The following is a 15615-nucleotide window of genomic DNA, read 5'->3' on the forward strand; positions in this document are numbered from 1 at the left end:
GGGCTGGTGTTTTATCCACTTCGCCACCTAGCTGCCCCAAGTGGTTACTTTTAGAGAAGAAGAGGAAATGGTATGGCGAAGTGAACAGAGTTTTCTACCCTCGATCTAGGAAGACTTGGGTCCAGATCCTACCTTTGACACCTATGAGCTGTGGGCAAGTCTCTCAGGAGACTTGGGAGCCTCAGGTTCCTCTCCTATAAAATGAAGGAGTTGGACTAGATGATTTATAAGGAACCTTCCAGCTCGAAGCGAATGATTCTCTGACAAATCTTATCATCTCAGAACCGGACTGTTCCAACAGTGTTTTTTCTAAAGAGAACCTTTGTTTTCCATTTGACTCCTATAATGAACTAGAAACTGTATCACAGGAGAGAGAAAAATCCCTAATAGAAACTCGATGATAGGTACAGTGGCAAGAATATTGGGGTCAAGAAGACCTGAGTTTGAATCCTTTCTCAGTTTGAACCATGTGTGACATTGGTCCAGTTACTTCCCTCTCTGCTCCTCAGTTTCTTAATCTTTGAAGTAAGAAGGAGTTTGGACAAGATGACCTCTACAGTCCCTTCCTGTTCTAGATGGATCCTATGAACTATCAGAGCTCTCGATGGACTTACCCATCGCTATGCTTGGAGCCCTAAGTGAAGCCCAGCACACCTTTCCTCTCTCAATTTGAGCTCCTTATAGTCTTCTCTTTGGGAACTTATGGACACTTCAGAAGTCAGGGCTCTTTGGCAATAAATCCCAACTTTGGTCCATTTTCAAGGCCTGGCTTTTTCTTTGCAATATTCAATGATTTGCCAATTCCTAGATTCCTTTAAATCACCTTCTTCCAAAACAGTGTTTTTAGGTCATGGTGACCCAAGGAAATAAACTCTTGGCTTCCTGAAAATTGCTCATATTTTTGTTGACTTAATTGTTCTGTAATGAGTCGAAAACTCAGTTTAGATCACGTTCCAACTGCAAAGAATCTTGTACTTTGAGGAAGTGGATAGCATAGGGGCCCTGCGTGTCCTTAACTTTCTTGGTCGTACAACTAGCTTCAGCTTACCTTGTATTCATGTTCTTGTGCATCCTTTGCTCCCCTGCCCTCCAAAGTGGAAGCACTGTGAGGGCAGGAATAGTTTTTCTGTGCATTGATGTCTGTAGCCCCTGTATGCCACAGACTTGACACTTTATACATGCTTATTGATTTAAATTGATATGTTTGAATCTTAAAAATGATGCATTATTTAAGGTCTTATCCAGCTATATGTGTGTGTGTCTGTGTGTGTGTACACACACACACACAGATAAAGGATGCTCTGCTAGGTAGGAGAACTAAGTGAGAGGGGTGTCCTGACAACCTAGAGAGAAGAGAATATCAAGGCAGAGAGGGTGATCAACAATGTTCAAGGCTGCAGAGAGGTCAAGAAGAATGCAGATGGAGAAAAGTCCATAGGATTTGGCAACTCCGAGCTCATGAGTAGCTTTGAAGGAGCAATTTCAGTGGAACGATGAGGTTGGAAGCTGTATATATTAGAAGAGCTGAAGATGAGAGTGAGAAGAAAGGCATCAGGGGCAGCTCTTGCCGGCGCCTTTGTGAGGAGTTTAGCCACAAAAGGGCAGAAGAAATAAAGGCTGATAGTTAGTAGAGAGAGAAGGATCAAGGGAGGGTTTTTTGAGGATGGGGGAGATCTGGACATTTTTGTAGCAAAAGGAAAAGAGCCCGTAGAGAGGGAGGGGTTGAAAAGAAGTGAGAGGCCATTTATCAGTTGGGGAGAAAGAAGTACTTATATAATGATTACACACACACACACACACACACGTATACACATGTACATACACACTCGTGCATAGTCCCAGTCTACTGGGGGAGACAGCACCGACCAGTATGTGTGGGCACTCCACAGTCAGGCTCAATTGGAGTGGTTTTTACAGGGAAATCCGCCTGCAGGAAGGGGGATGGGCCAAGGTCTCTTAAAGTTGGGATTTTATCTGGGCTTTGAAGGAAGGGGGAGGGGAGGAGGGGAAGGGAGGGAGGTGGGAGAGAGAAGAGTCCCAGGTATGCAAGATAGCCTGGGGAAATTCCAAGGGAAAGCAGGAAAGGGAAGGGATGGAGTAGAAACCAGAAATTCTGCATTTGAACCCAAACCCTCTGACTCCAGGCCCAGGGCTCTGTCTTATGGCCCCCTGAGCTGCTCCAGGGGAAGGCGGGATTTTAGTTGGAACTTGAATGAGGGAAACCAGGCAGTGAAGATGAGGAAGGAGAGTGAGGGATGGCCCCAAAGTGTTCTGGATCTAGAGATGAGGGCCTTGTGTGAGGAGCTGCAGGAGCCAAAGAATCGTGTAGAAGAGATTTGGGCTCTGGAGTTGTAGGACTTGAGTTCAAATCCTGCCTTTGAAACCCTTTGGGTGATTTGGGGAGGAGTCCCTGGGCTTCAGTTTCTTCCCCTGTTAAGATGAAGGGATTGGCTCAGGGGGCCTTTTAGGGGAGATTGGAGATCCTTTGAGTACATCCAGAATACCTGCAGCGGGACATTTCTAGAGTCTCTCCAAAGACAATCTGAAATTTTCCCAAGTTTAGTGGAAGAGCGGTTTGTCATAAATCCTTGGAGGAAAAAGAAGTGAGAGTAAGGGGCCCAGGAAACTGAAAGTCCCTTCAGCTCGAAAGGCAGCTTGGCCTGGGGAATCCGAGGCTGACTCATTGCTTCTCTGCTGGAGGAGGGGGCCCCACCCTTGCATTCCAAAAAAGCTCGGCCTCCCAGACACACCCTCGAGCCTGGGGCTGGCTGCGGCCACCTCTGGAGGCCAGACTCTGTGCCCTGGCCGGCTGGAGGCTAACGGGAGGAGGAGCGAGGCCCGCCCCCCACGGGGCTCCTTACTCCAGCCAGACTGGATTTCCCAGTGGCTTCTCCCAGGCTCCGAGCCTCCCTCCTCTCCTGGCCACAACGTCACTTGTACACACGGGGAGCAGAGGAGGAGGCACCCGGCGTGCCCGCCTGTCCGCCAGCCCGCTGCAGCTAAAAGCTGCTTCCCTTGACCTCCTCTCCTCGGGGATCGAGCTTGGGCTCCTGGGGGGAGTCACCAGGGCAGAGAGGACCCAGGAGGGAGCGCCCGGGCAGCCCAGCTCCAGAGCCCGATCGCGGGCCCCTTGGATCTGGTGTGTGCCTGCAAAGCAGGACCAGGAACTTTGGCCTTGGACTTGGGGCTCGGAGCGAGTGAAACTGACGACCCTGGCCAGGCCGCCCCTCCCTCGCGCCTCGGGCTCCTCCAGGCTTTCGGAACTGGACACATCCTGGGGAAGAGTCGGCGCTGACTTCACGGCTTTCTCCGGCCGAGCCTGTGGCGGAGGCTCCGGAAATAAGGCGAGCAGAGGTTCTTAGTGACTGTTTCTAGATCAGCGATCGGCCACTGGGGAAAGCACCGGTGAGAGGCGGCTGCCCCACCCTGGGGAGATGTCAGAAGGTAGAGACTGCCGGCCGCTGGTTGGGGAGGGAGCCTGATTGGCCCCAGATTAGGGCTGGGGACTCTGGAGGGTTGGGCCGGAGTGGGGGGTGGTGGAGAGGTTCCCGGCGTGGGGGACTGGCGCCGGAGCCTCCGATCTTCCCTTGGGCTCTGTCTGATTGAAATGCGCCTGGCATCTCTTTCTCTGGAGAAGGGGGCAGGTTTGGCCCTTGACCTGCGTCTCCAAAGCCCAAAGTTTGCGCTGGGGAGTTCACAGGGAAGGCGAGAAAGTCTGGCCAGATCACATTGGTGGTTCTCTCTTGAAGGCTTCCTTGTTGTTCTCTTTACTAAGATTAGCCCCAAACAGAATCCAGAACCCTCCTGGCATTTCTGCTTCCTTTTTCTATGATCTCAGTACAAGCCCACCCCTTCCCTGGGCCTCAGTTTCCTCCTCTGGAAAATGGGGGAGGGAGAAGGGGAGGAGGTTGTGGACTAGCCTTTCTCCTGGGGCTGTCAAGAACTCAACAACCTGGGGCAACCACCTGTTGTGGACAGAGTTGTGTGTGTGTGTGTGTGTGTTTCAAACTTAGATTTCACTCAGTAAATGTTTTTTTTTTTTGGCAGGGCAGTGAGGGTTAAGTGACTTGCCCAGGGTCACACAGCTAGTAAGTGTCAAGTGTCTGAGGCTGGATTTGAACTCTGGTCCTCCTGAATCCAGAGCCAGTGCTTTATGCAGTGTGCCACCTAGCTGCCCCCACTCAGTGAACTTTTAAAGTCATGTGCTTTCCTCTAAGGTAGTTTTTATGGTGATATTCATGAGGCCAGTAAGCAAGTCTTACTATGTGCCAGGTACTTTTGTACTAGCCCTGGGAATGCAGAGAAAGACCCTCCCCCAACATTTCCTGCCCTCTTAAAGCTCCCGGTCAAACTGGGAGGTGACTCACAACTTAGATGGGGTAGATTGGTGGTCATCTTGGAGGGGAGGGCACTAGGACTCAGAAGGACTTGGGAAGGATTCTTACAGAAGGTGGGATTTTAGTTGAGATACAAAAGAAATGAAAACCTCAGTCTGAAGTGTGTTCACTTTGGCCCCCTTTAAGTAGTCTGGTGTCTTGCTGGGTGCTGTGTTCTGGTTTGCAGATGGAGGATGGAAAGAAAGGAGGAAGGAAAGAGGGAGGGAGGAATGAACAAGGAAGGAAAGAAAGGGAACCTATCAGAAAACGAAAGCTGATCACTTCCACTTGGGTTTGAAAAGATTTCAGTTGCTTTGGGAGTTTTCCTTCTGTCTTCTGGAGAATCTTCTTTGATCCAAACTCTCCAAATTAAATGTAAGTAACTGCCTTTTGGCAGCTAGGTGTCACAGTGGATAGAGTGCTGGCCCTTGAAGTCTGGAGGACTGGAGTTCAGATGTGGCAAGGTTGTTTGCCTCAGTTTCCTCATCTGTCAAATGAGCTGGAGAAGGAAATGGCAAACCATTCCAATATCTCTGCCAAGAAAACCCTAAATTGGGTCTGGAAGAGTCAGATATGACTGAAAAACAACTGAGCAACTATAACTGCATTCTCCTTGAGTATTCCTGAGCCTGAGCCACTCACTGGAGGGCCTGGGCTGCTCTGTGATCTTATCTGTTCTTTGGAAAACAAAGGGGCCTGATTTTCCTGCAAGATACAAGAGGTCCCTCCCCTAGCTGAGGGTGGAGGGGAGGGAGCAGATGAGTGTGGTCCTGGGCTGAGAGAAGTGAGGGGCTTTGGGCAGGGTCTTCTTGATTTGAAGCATATATTTATGACAGAACCTAGAGCTCTTCAAAATTCATTCTAGACCAGAGGATTCTGCCTTCTTCCCAAGCTCCAAGTTCTTCTCTTCCTCTCACCTGGACTTTTGTATTAGAAAGATTCAGGAACTGCTAGGATCACAGATTTCAGAATTTCAGGGCCGCTAGGTGGTGCTGCAGTGGATAAAGTGCCAAGCCTGGAATCTGGAAGACTCATCTTCCTGAGTTCAAATCTAGCTTCAGACACTTACTAGCTGTGTGTGCCTGGGCAAGTCCCTTCACCCTGTTTGCCTCAGATTCTCATCTGTCAAATGAGTCGGAGAAGGACATGGCAAAACCCTCCAGTGTCTCTGCCAAGAAAACCTCAAATGAGGTCATGAAGCATCAGACAGGACTGAAAATGACTGAGCAGCAACAAATGGGATTGTAAATGATTGTTGCATGTTCTGTTCTTCTCTTCTCCCCTGCTCGCACCCTGTTTGCTGGCTTCTCCTTCTCTCCATCCCTTCAGGAGTGATTTCTTGTGTGAGATAGCCTAGAGAGAAGTCTATAGTCACAGCTCAACAGCCATTACTAGTAATCAGTTAACATTTATTAAGTGCCTGGGAACTCAGGTGGTGGTCGGCTCTGTTTAATTTTTTAATCACTGCCAAGTGCCTTTGTTTTCCTGAGGCTGTTATACTGGTTTGGGAGAGAGCTCACCTTCCCTTCTTGGCCCCAGGGTGCAGAAGCTGCACGGGGAGTCTTTCAGAGAGAAAGATTCAGTCCTTGTTGTAGTTGGCCATGAAGTCAGTGGAAGAGAATGGGGACGTGGTGCCGGGTATCCAGCCGGCAATCGTGAGGCAAGTTCTCTTTGGTTACCAGTAGCGGATGTGTTGATCACTGGGGCAGTTGGGAAGCTCGCTGACCTTGATCACATCACATCCCTAGTACTAGGTGATACTCTGTGTGCTACACTTTAGAACTAAGCATGTCCTAGAGGAGGGTGATTGGGGTGGAGAAGGGTCCAGAAACCTGGGTTGTGAGAGGGCAGCAAAGGGGGCACAGTATGGCTAAGTGGCTTGGGCTGTGGGAAGAGTGGTCTTTCAATTTAGGAGATTGATGGCTTCTGCCTGGGGTTCGAGATCCGGAGGCCAGAGGGATGAAAAGCTAGGTGTGGGCTCAGCGGAAAAGAACTTTGGGGCTGTGGAAAGGGGGCTTATGGGAGGACTTCTCCCCCTCTCTTTTGACTGGCCCTTTGGGTGATTCCTTTCTCTGTCCAGCCTGTGAGAATTCCTGAAGCATCCAGCAGGCCCTGGGCTGGGGGGAGGGGGGGGGCGTGCGTACAAAGAAAGGCAAAAGCCAACCCTTGTTCTAGGAGTTCTCAAACAATTGTGTCCAAACAAGATTTAGGCCTCATGAGGGGAAGGTGGGGAGTGGGGTGGGAAGGGCCAACATGAGGAGGATGAAAGTGGAAGAAGGCACTAGGTGGCGCAGTGGATAGAGCACCTGCCCTGGATTCAGGAGGACCTGAGTTCAAATCTGGCCCCAGACACTTGACACTAACTAGCTGTGTGACCTTGGGCGAGTCCCTCAACCCTCATTGCCCTGCCTCCCCCCCCCCAAAAAAAAAAAAAAAAAGAGAGAAGAAGGCTGGAGAGAACCTGGGAGGGAACCAGGTTGTATAAGGCTTTCAGAGTCAAATGAGGATTTTATATGATCCTGGGGGGAATAGGTAAAAGGGCAAATAGGTGGTCCAGTGGCTAAAGCCCTGAACTTGGGTTCAGGAAGACCTAAGTTCAAATCCAGCCTCAAACACTTATTTAGCTATGTGATCCTGGGCAAGTCACTTAACCCCATTTCCCTCACTTTCTTCACCTGTAAAATGAGCTGGGGAAGGAAATGGCTAACTACTCCAGTATCTTTGCCAAGAAAACCCCAAATGGGGTCAGGAAGAGTTAGATACGACTGGATGACTTGAACAACAATAACAAGGTTCTGAGCCTGAGTGACTAGGAGGATGGGGGTGTCCTCAACAGCTCTAACTGGAAAGTTGGGAGGGAGGAATGAGTTCTGCTTGGACGATTGCATTTAAGATGTCTAGGACTCATCCCATTTGATGCTTGAGTTGGGAGTTTGGGGAAAGAGGTTAGCCCCAGATGAACAAATCTGAGACTCAGTCAACCTAGAGAAGATCGTTGAATATGCATGGGGAAATCATTTAGAGGAAGAAGGAAAAAGGTCCCTAGTGGGAGCCCTGGAGCACATCTCAGTCATTAGGCCCAGTTCCAAACTTGGTATCCCCAGTAGCTGTCAGGTAATAATAATGGATAGTGTTTATATCACACTTTCCAAAGCATTTAACACTTATCATCTCATTTGAGGTCCGCCACAATCCTGGGAGGAAGGTACTGTTCTTATTTTCATTTTCCAGATGGGGAAACTGTAGCAGAGGTGAAGTCACACAGCTAAGGACATATCCGAGTCTAGATTTGAACGCACATCTTCCTGACTCTTGGTCTGGGGCTCTATCCACTGAACCACCTCTTAAAAAATGTAAAATTTTTTTGTGGCGTGAGTTTCCCATGACTGGAAGTATCCAAGCAGGGGGTCAGGATTGAGTCCTTCCTGTCTTAAATTTCTGAAGTAGGAATGGAACACACCTCATTTCCTTGTTTATTAGTGGTTAATCCCTTAATGTATTCTTTAGTCGAACTTTCTTATGTAAACATTGTTTCCTAAGAGGAAGGTAAAAAACCCCCCGAAGGGGAAAAAAATCCAAAACAAAGCCTGGGGTGTGTGTGTGTGTGTGTGTGTGTGTGTGTGTGTGTGTGTGTGTGTGTGTTGTAATTCCTTTCCATGTTCTGAAAATGGAAATGTATCTGGACATTTAAGAGGTTTTTCATTTAGAAGCTCTTGGTGCCTGTTGTCCCCTTTATGTAGCTGTCTCTGCCAACCCCTTACTCAGTTACCTTCTTCCACTGAAACCAGGAATTGCTGGTTTACTTCAGGACTCCTGCCCAGAGCCACCTTCCGGCTCTGCCCAGCTTCTCCTGCCTTCCCTCATCCACCCACCTTCCTTCTAGTCTGTTTGGAGCCTCTGCAAATGTACATGCTGTCGCCATGTCAGCTTCAGTGACTGAGCTTGATCCCCCATCCCTGGCTCTGAGAGTTTTCTCTAGCAGGTCCCTTCCATGCCCTCCCTTCTTTGGTCTGTCTACTGACCTCTCCAGCATCCTTTATTATTTTTTTCTCCAATTTTTTAATCATTTTTATTTAAAGTTTTGAATTACAAATTCTATCCCTATCTCCCTTCCCATCCCCCCTCCCTGAGATGGTAAGCAATCAGATATGGGTTATACATGTGCAATTATCAGATGATTTTTTTTTCTTTTCTTTTTTTTTTTTTCGCGGGGCAATGAGGGTTAAGTGACTTGCCCAGGGTCACACAGCTAGTACATGTCAAGTGTCTGAGGCCGGATTTGAACTTAGGTCCTTCTGAATCCAGGGCCGGTGCTTTATCCGCTGCACCACCTAGCTGCCCCCATACATGTGCAATTATGTAAAACATTACCTTATTAGTCATTTTGTACAAGAAAACTTGAATAAAAGAAAAAGAAAAAGAAAGTGAGAAATAGCATGCTGCAGTCTGTATTCAATCAATATCAGTTCTTTCTCTGGAGGTGGGTAGTACACTGCATCATTAGTCCTTTGGGATTGTCTTGGATGATTGTATTGCTGAGAATAGTTAAGTCATTCACATTTCTTCATCTAACAGTATTGTTATGTATAACATTGTTGTGGTTCTGCTCTATTCACTATGCATCAGTTCATATAAGTCTTTCCAAGTCTTTCTGAAATCATCCTGCTTGTCATTTCTTCTAGCACAATAATGTTCTGTCACCATCCTATACCATAGCTTGTCTAGCCATTCCCCAATGGATGGGCATCCCATTGGTTTGCAATTCTTTTTTTTTTTTAAATAAAAGTATTTTATTATTTTCCAGTTACATGTAGAAATAGTTTTCAACATTCGTTTATATGAGATTTCCAATTTCAAATTTTTCTCCCTCCCTCCCCTCTCCCCTAGACAGCAGGTAATCTGATATAGCTTTTATATATATATATATATATAATAACATTAAACATATTTCTGAATTAGTCATGTTATAAGAGCAGAATCAGAGCAAAAGAAAAACCTTAAAAAAGAAAAACAACAGCACCAAAACCAAAAGAAATAGTATGATTCAATCAGCATCCATATTCCACAGTTCTTTTTTTTCCTGGATTTGGAGAGCCTTTTCTATCATGAGTCCTTTGGAACTTTCTTGTACCATTGGATTGGTGAGAAGAATCTAGTCTATCACAGTTGATCAACACATAATGTTGATGATATTGTATATAAGGTTCTTCTGGTTCTGCTCATCTCACTCATCATCAGTTCATGCAAGTCCTTCCAGGTTTCTCTGAACTCCTCCTGTTCATTGTTTCTTACAGCACAATAGAATTCCATTACATTCATATACCACAACTTGTTCAGCCATTTCCCAATGGATGGGCGACCCCTTAATTTCCAATTCCTTGCCAGCACAAAAAGAGCAGCTATAAATATTTTTGTACATGTGGGTCCTTTTCCCTTTTCCATGATCTCTCTGGGGAAAAGACCCCAAAGTGGTATTGCTGGGTCAAAGGGTATGCACAGCTTTATAGCCCTTTGGGCATAATTCCAGATTGCTTTCCAGAATGGTTGGATCAGTTCACAGCTCCACCAACAATGCATTAGTGTTTCAATTTTCCCACAGCTTCTCCAACATTTATTATTTTCCTTTTTTGTCATATTAGCCAATCTGATAGGTGTCAGGTGGTACCTCAGAGTTGTTTTAATTTGCATTTCTCTAATCTATAGTGATTTAGGGCATTTTTTCATATGGCAATAGATAGCTTTGATTTCTTCATCAGAAAATTGCCTGTTCATATCCTTTGACCATTTCTCAATTGGGGAATGACTTGGTTTCCAATTCTTAACCACCACAAAAAGAGCTGCTAGAAATATTTTTTGTATAAATAGGCCCTTTCCCCTTTTTTATGGATGTCTTTGGGATACAGACCTGGTAGTGGTGTTGCTGGATCAAAGGGTATGTACAGTTTGGGGCATAATTCCAAATTGCTCCACAGAATGGTTGGATCAGTTCACAACTTCTGGCATCCTTTAAATGAATCCCACCTTCTACAGGAGCCTCCCTGGTCTTCATTATTTCTTGTTTATTCTGTATATAATTTGCTCTATATAGATTTGTTTGGATGTTGTCTCCCTCACTAGATGGTAAGCTCCTTGAGGGCAGGGACTGTCTTTTGCCTCACATTTAGCGCAGTGGCTGGCACATAGTAGGCCCTTAATACATGTGTACTGATGAATTGTTTGAAGAGGCTGTTTTAGGTTTGTTCAGGTAGCCCCAGCCCTTAGCAAGCTAGTGCCAGGTACACAGTAGGTCTTTTTTTTTTTTTTTTTTTGCGCTCACACAGTAGATCTTAACAGATGCCTGTTTGATTTGAGCCAGCAGTTAGTGTGTAAGAAGCCGTGTCATTGGCAGGGCTGAGGATCCTCCTTCATTTTAAGTCTGAAGTAAGCCCTTCAATGATTAAGTGCTGCAGAACTGGGGGTGGGGGCTTCTGAGCTTCTTTAGAGGGGCCCAGACCAGGATGAATGAGGCTGTCCGTGTTATCTGCAGCCTCTTTGTGCCATTTGAGTTGGGAGGTTCCCATTAGTTCAGATTTCCTCAATTTGATTTGATCACCCTGCCTTTGAATCCCAAAGTAACTGAATTTGTCATTTGAGCTCAAGAATTTGTTTGGGAGCCCCCACCTGGCACTGGCATTTAGCCCCCAAATGTTGTCTTTTGAAACGAAATAATCCCTGCCCTTGAGGGGATGGAACAGAGAAACAGGTAAACCTGGGAAGGCTAGGAAACCAAAGCTTCTTAAGCTTCCCTTCATAAGGATTCACCCAGTCGATAAGCATGCATTAAGTGCCTACTATATGCCCAGCACTGTGCTAAAGCAAACACCTGGCCCTTGTTATCAGGGAGCTCTCATTCTTTTTTTTTTTTTTTTTTTTTTTTTTTTTTTTTTTGCGGGGCAATAGGGGTTAAGTGACTTGCCCAGGGTCACACAGCTAGTAAGTGTTAAGTGTCTGAGGCTGGATTTGAACTCAGGTACTCCTGATTCCAGGGCCAGCGCTTTAACCACTGCACCACCTAGCTGCCCCTGGGGAGCTCTCATTCTAATGAAGGAGACCAGCTTCAGACAGGATAAACCAGAGGCGCTCAGTAAATGGCTACAGTTACATTTCCAGGGGAGCAGGAGGGCGTTATCATTTTTTCCTCCAGTAGGGCTGGACTTAGGGTTCTGGTTGTCTGTGATAGGCGGAGATAAACAGCAGGTTGAGATTTCTTTCCTAGAGAGAACCAGCATCTTCAGGTGTCCTTCCTCGGTGGTGCCTCTACATCCAATTTAACCACCTCAGCAAGCCGGGAGATAACATTTCATTCATTCATTCATTCATTCATTCATTCATTCATTCATTCATTCATTCATTCATTCATTCTATCACTTTTTTTGGGGGGGGACAATTGGGGTTAAGTGACTTGCCCAGGGTCACACAGCTAGTAAGTGTCAAGTGTCTGAGGCCAGATTTGAACTCAGGTCCTCCTGACTCCAGGGCCAGTGTTCTATTCGCTGCGCTATCTAGCTGCCCCTCATTCATTCTTTAGACTTCTATTTTTCCAAATTACATGTAAAAACAAATTTTGACATCAAGTGTTTAAAACTTTGTTCTAGCCCCCCCCCCCCCCTCGCATTTCCTGGGCTTCATTCTTCAGAGTATACTGGTCGGGGGAGGGGAGGACTGTGGGGTGGGGGTGGGGGCAGCGCTGAGCCTTCTTTGGCTGCCCACTGTAGGTCACAGGATGTCTTACTGGGAAGAACCACAGCCCTGCTGCTCCCTCTCATGTGGAGAAATGAGACAGACTTTCAGAGCACCCGGTGTCAGGGCTTTGGGGCTTCTTATCTTGAGTCATATCCACCAGGAAATGGGCAGACACTTGTAAGATGGGCGGGGCACACCATTTTTAGCCTCAGATCCTTCCTAGCTCTGTGACTGGAGACAGGTCACCTGACCTCTGCCTCAGTTTTCTTATCTGTAGAATGGGGATGATAATGGCTCCTGCTGGAGATGGCATTTGTAAATTACTTTGCCAGCCTTAAAGTGCTGCTGATGCTGATATGTGTCTGTCCTACAAAGTCATACCTCAAACTGACGGCTCACAGGTGTGTCACAAGGCTTGAATGACACACAGACCATGGATTCCCTCTTACTGGAGTTTCCCCATGAGGTTGTTCAGTCAAACAAAAAGACAGATCTTCAAATGAGGAAGGCAGCGCTTGGGCCGAGGTTCGAAGGAAACTAGAGATTCTTTTAAAAACCACTGTTTTTCTTTAAAACTGCTGCTGATGCCTTGCTTGTTTACTTCACCTGCATTGCCAGAAGCCAGCCAGGCGGTGCAGTGGATAGAGCACAGGGCCTGGAGTCAGAGAGACTCACCTTCCTGAGGTAAAATCTGGCCTCAGACTAGCTGTGGGATCTTGGGCAGGTCACTTCACCCTGTTTGCCTCAGTTTCCTCATCTGTAAAATGAGCTGGAGAAGGGAATGGCAAACCACTCCAGGATCTTTGCCAAGAAAACTCCAATGGGGTCATGGAGAGTTGGACGTGAGTGAAATGGCTGCATGAGAGCAACACAAATATCACAGAAAATGTCATCTCTTTTCTCCCCCACCCCAGTCCCAACAGATATTCCTAAGGAGTAACACACTCGGTTCTGTACCATGAATCTGATCTCCTGTTCCCCATCTCACACCCAGTGTCCTGTCTCTGCTGAGATCGAGGGGGGAGGTGGATGTTCTTCTGTTTCTTCTTTGGGGTCGAACACAACACGAGAATGTCACCGAATTCTGTTTTTCTTGCTTTGTTGTTATTCTCCCGCTTGCTTTCTTGCAGCCGTTGTCTATGCTGTTATTTTTCTGACTCTGCTAACCTTATTCTGTGTAAGTTCAGGACAGAATAAAGTAAGCAGAGGAAACTGAGGCTCAGAGCGGTTAAAGGACTCACCCCGGGTCACACAGCTAAGTGTCTGAGGTATGATTCCATTGGGTCCTTCCTGACTCCCAGAAGTCCCACATGTATCCATGGTACCACGTAGATGCCCAAAGATACCTGAGTGACCTTGGGCACTTTTTTTTGTAAAATGTTGGACTTGGACTTGTTATTTGTCCTTTATTCTTGAAGAGAGGACCATGACATCAGGAGGTGATGTCGTGACTTGCACTGAATTGGATTTAAGTGAGGGGAGGACTGTGTAAGGTCACCAACCTCACTCTCTCCTCCAGAGCCATCTGGCCCAGTGGCAAGATGTATATCAGGAAGACTGGAGGTGCCCCCAGATGTTTAAGACAGTTGGGGCTAAGTGACTTGCCCAGGCTCACACAGCCATTAAGTGTCTGAGGTGAGATTTGAATTCAGGTCCTCCCAACTTCAGGGCCAGTGTTTTATCCACTGCCCTACCTAGTTGCTTCCAGATTAGGGTGAGAGATACAATTTTGGCCTTGGTGGAAAGAATGAGTGAGAAGGGGAAGAAAATTAGAAAAAGAAGTTGAAATAGAGGCAAAAGGGGGAAATTCTAGAATTATACCTTTCTTTTTTTGTTAGAAAGCTTCTTTTGGAAGTTTTTCTCTTGGAGGGCATAAGAAATGAGACTGGGAAATTTGGGGAGCTGGGAGGTCTGGACTGAGCCCAAGGAGGCTGTCCCAGGGCACTCGGGGTGTGGGGCTATGAAGGGAAAATACATACTGAAGGGAGGGGGCTTGGCTGAAAGGACAGGGCAGTGTGGGGAAGGCCAGTTTGGTCTGCCTTGAATTACAGGCTCTGTGTTTATGAGTCAAACCCTGGATTTGGAGTCTGACGATGTGAATTTGAATCCTTTCTCTGCCACTTGGTCCCGCTGTGACCTTGCTGAGAAACTTCCTGTGCCTGGGCCTGCTTCCTTGGCTGTGTGAGGTAAGGGGGCTGAACTAGGGGACCCCCGGGGGCCGTTCCAGGTCTGAAACTTTGATCCCGTGATGTGGGGACACGTTTCTAGCTTTGAGCCTCTTAGCTCTGAAGCAATCAGTAAGAATTCCTTCAGTGTCCGTCCTGTGTGCCACACACTGGGAATATGAAATGACCTGGTACCAGGTTATTGCAAATGTCCTGTTTGGGCTTATCAGGCGGGGCAAGGTCAGAGTTTTGCAGAGGTCACCCATTAATGCATTAATATGCGAATTCACCCAATCAGCAGGACTTGTGGTGAGCACCTGCCAAGGCTCAGAAGATACAAGGCCAGAAAAGAAAGATGTTCCCTTTCCTTCTCTTGTAAAATCGGAATACGTTTTTGTTGTTGTTGTTGTTTTTTGGGGGGTGTGACAATGAGTATTAAGTGACTGGTCCAGAGTCACACAGGTAGTGAGTGTCAAGTGTCTGAGGCTGGATTTGAACTCTGGTCCTCCTGAATCCAGGGCTGGTGTTTTATCCGCTGTGCCACTTAGCCACCCCTGGAATACTGCTTATTCTTTAGCCTCACAGGGTTGTTGGGAAACTCAGGCTTCAGCAAATCCAAGATGCATCAAAAATCCAAGTTATTTTCATGTTATTTTCCCAGCAAGGGGGTGCAGAGGTTAGAGTGCTAGACTTGGAATGAAGAACATTGGGGATCTCAGCATGAGCTGCGTGACAAGTCACTAAACCTCTCTCAGCCTCAGTTTCTTCATCTGTAAAATGGGATGGAATTAGTGTCGACCTCACAGGGTAGCTGTGAGGATGAAATGAATTAATGGAGGTACTAGAGATAAAGTGCTTTTGTTAACCTTTTGTTAGCCTGATAGAACTTTTTTTTTCCCAAGGCAGTGGGGGTTAAGTGACTTGCCCAGGGTCACACAGCTAGTAAGTGTCAAGTGTCTGAGGCTGGATTTGAACTCAGGTACTCCTGAATCTAGGGCCGGTGCTTTATCCACTGCGCCACCTAGCTGCCCCCGCCTGATAGGAATTTTGGCTGTGGTTGTCATTGTCAGGGTCAGCTCCATGGCCAGCCCGGTGAATTATTGGATCCTGCCGTGGAGTCTGTGGTGTGTCATGTGATTGTACCATGCAAGGGTTGCTTGAAGGAGTGGGGGGTATTTAGTGGGGGGTGTTGGAGAAGACTTAGGGAGACACGATCACCTGGTCCACTTGTCTGTCCCATAGAAGAGGGGGTGGGGATTAGACTCTTTCTGTCTGATTGCTGAGGGCAGAGCTACATGCAACAGGGAAGTTTCATGGGGACAAACTTAGATTCAGGTTGAGGAAAAGGGCCG

The 15615-nt window shown here is 47.0% G+C and overlaps 1 protein-coding gene across 6 annotated transcripts in view; it reads left to right on the plus strand.

The window, feature by feature from the left end:
* The window catches only part of LOC122740550 (phosphatidylcholine:ceramide cholinephosphotransferase 1), a 276156-nt gene that overhangs the window by 182050 nt on the left and 78491 nt on the right, over nt 1-15615 (plus strand). The window contains exon 1 of one of the 6 annotated variants that reach the window (XM_043982881.1): nt 2844-3444. The exons of 4 other annotated variants lie outside the window; for them this stretch is intronic. The gene's annotated coding sequence lies outside the window, so the exon portion shown is untranslated. Of the gene's footprint in view, nt 1-2843; nt 3445-15615 lie in introns of those variants that run through there. One more of the 6 variants, XM_043982886.1, reaches the window with a different exon arrangement.

This window comes from Dromiciops gliroides, chromosome 2, assembly GCF_019393635.1.
Source record: "Dromiciops gliroides isolate mDroGli1 chromosome 2, mDroGli1.pri, whole genome shotgun sequence".
NCBI lineage: Eukaryota > Metazoa > Chordata > Mammalia > Microbiotheria > Microbiotheriidae > Dromiciops > Dromiciops gliroides.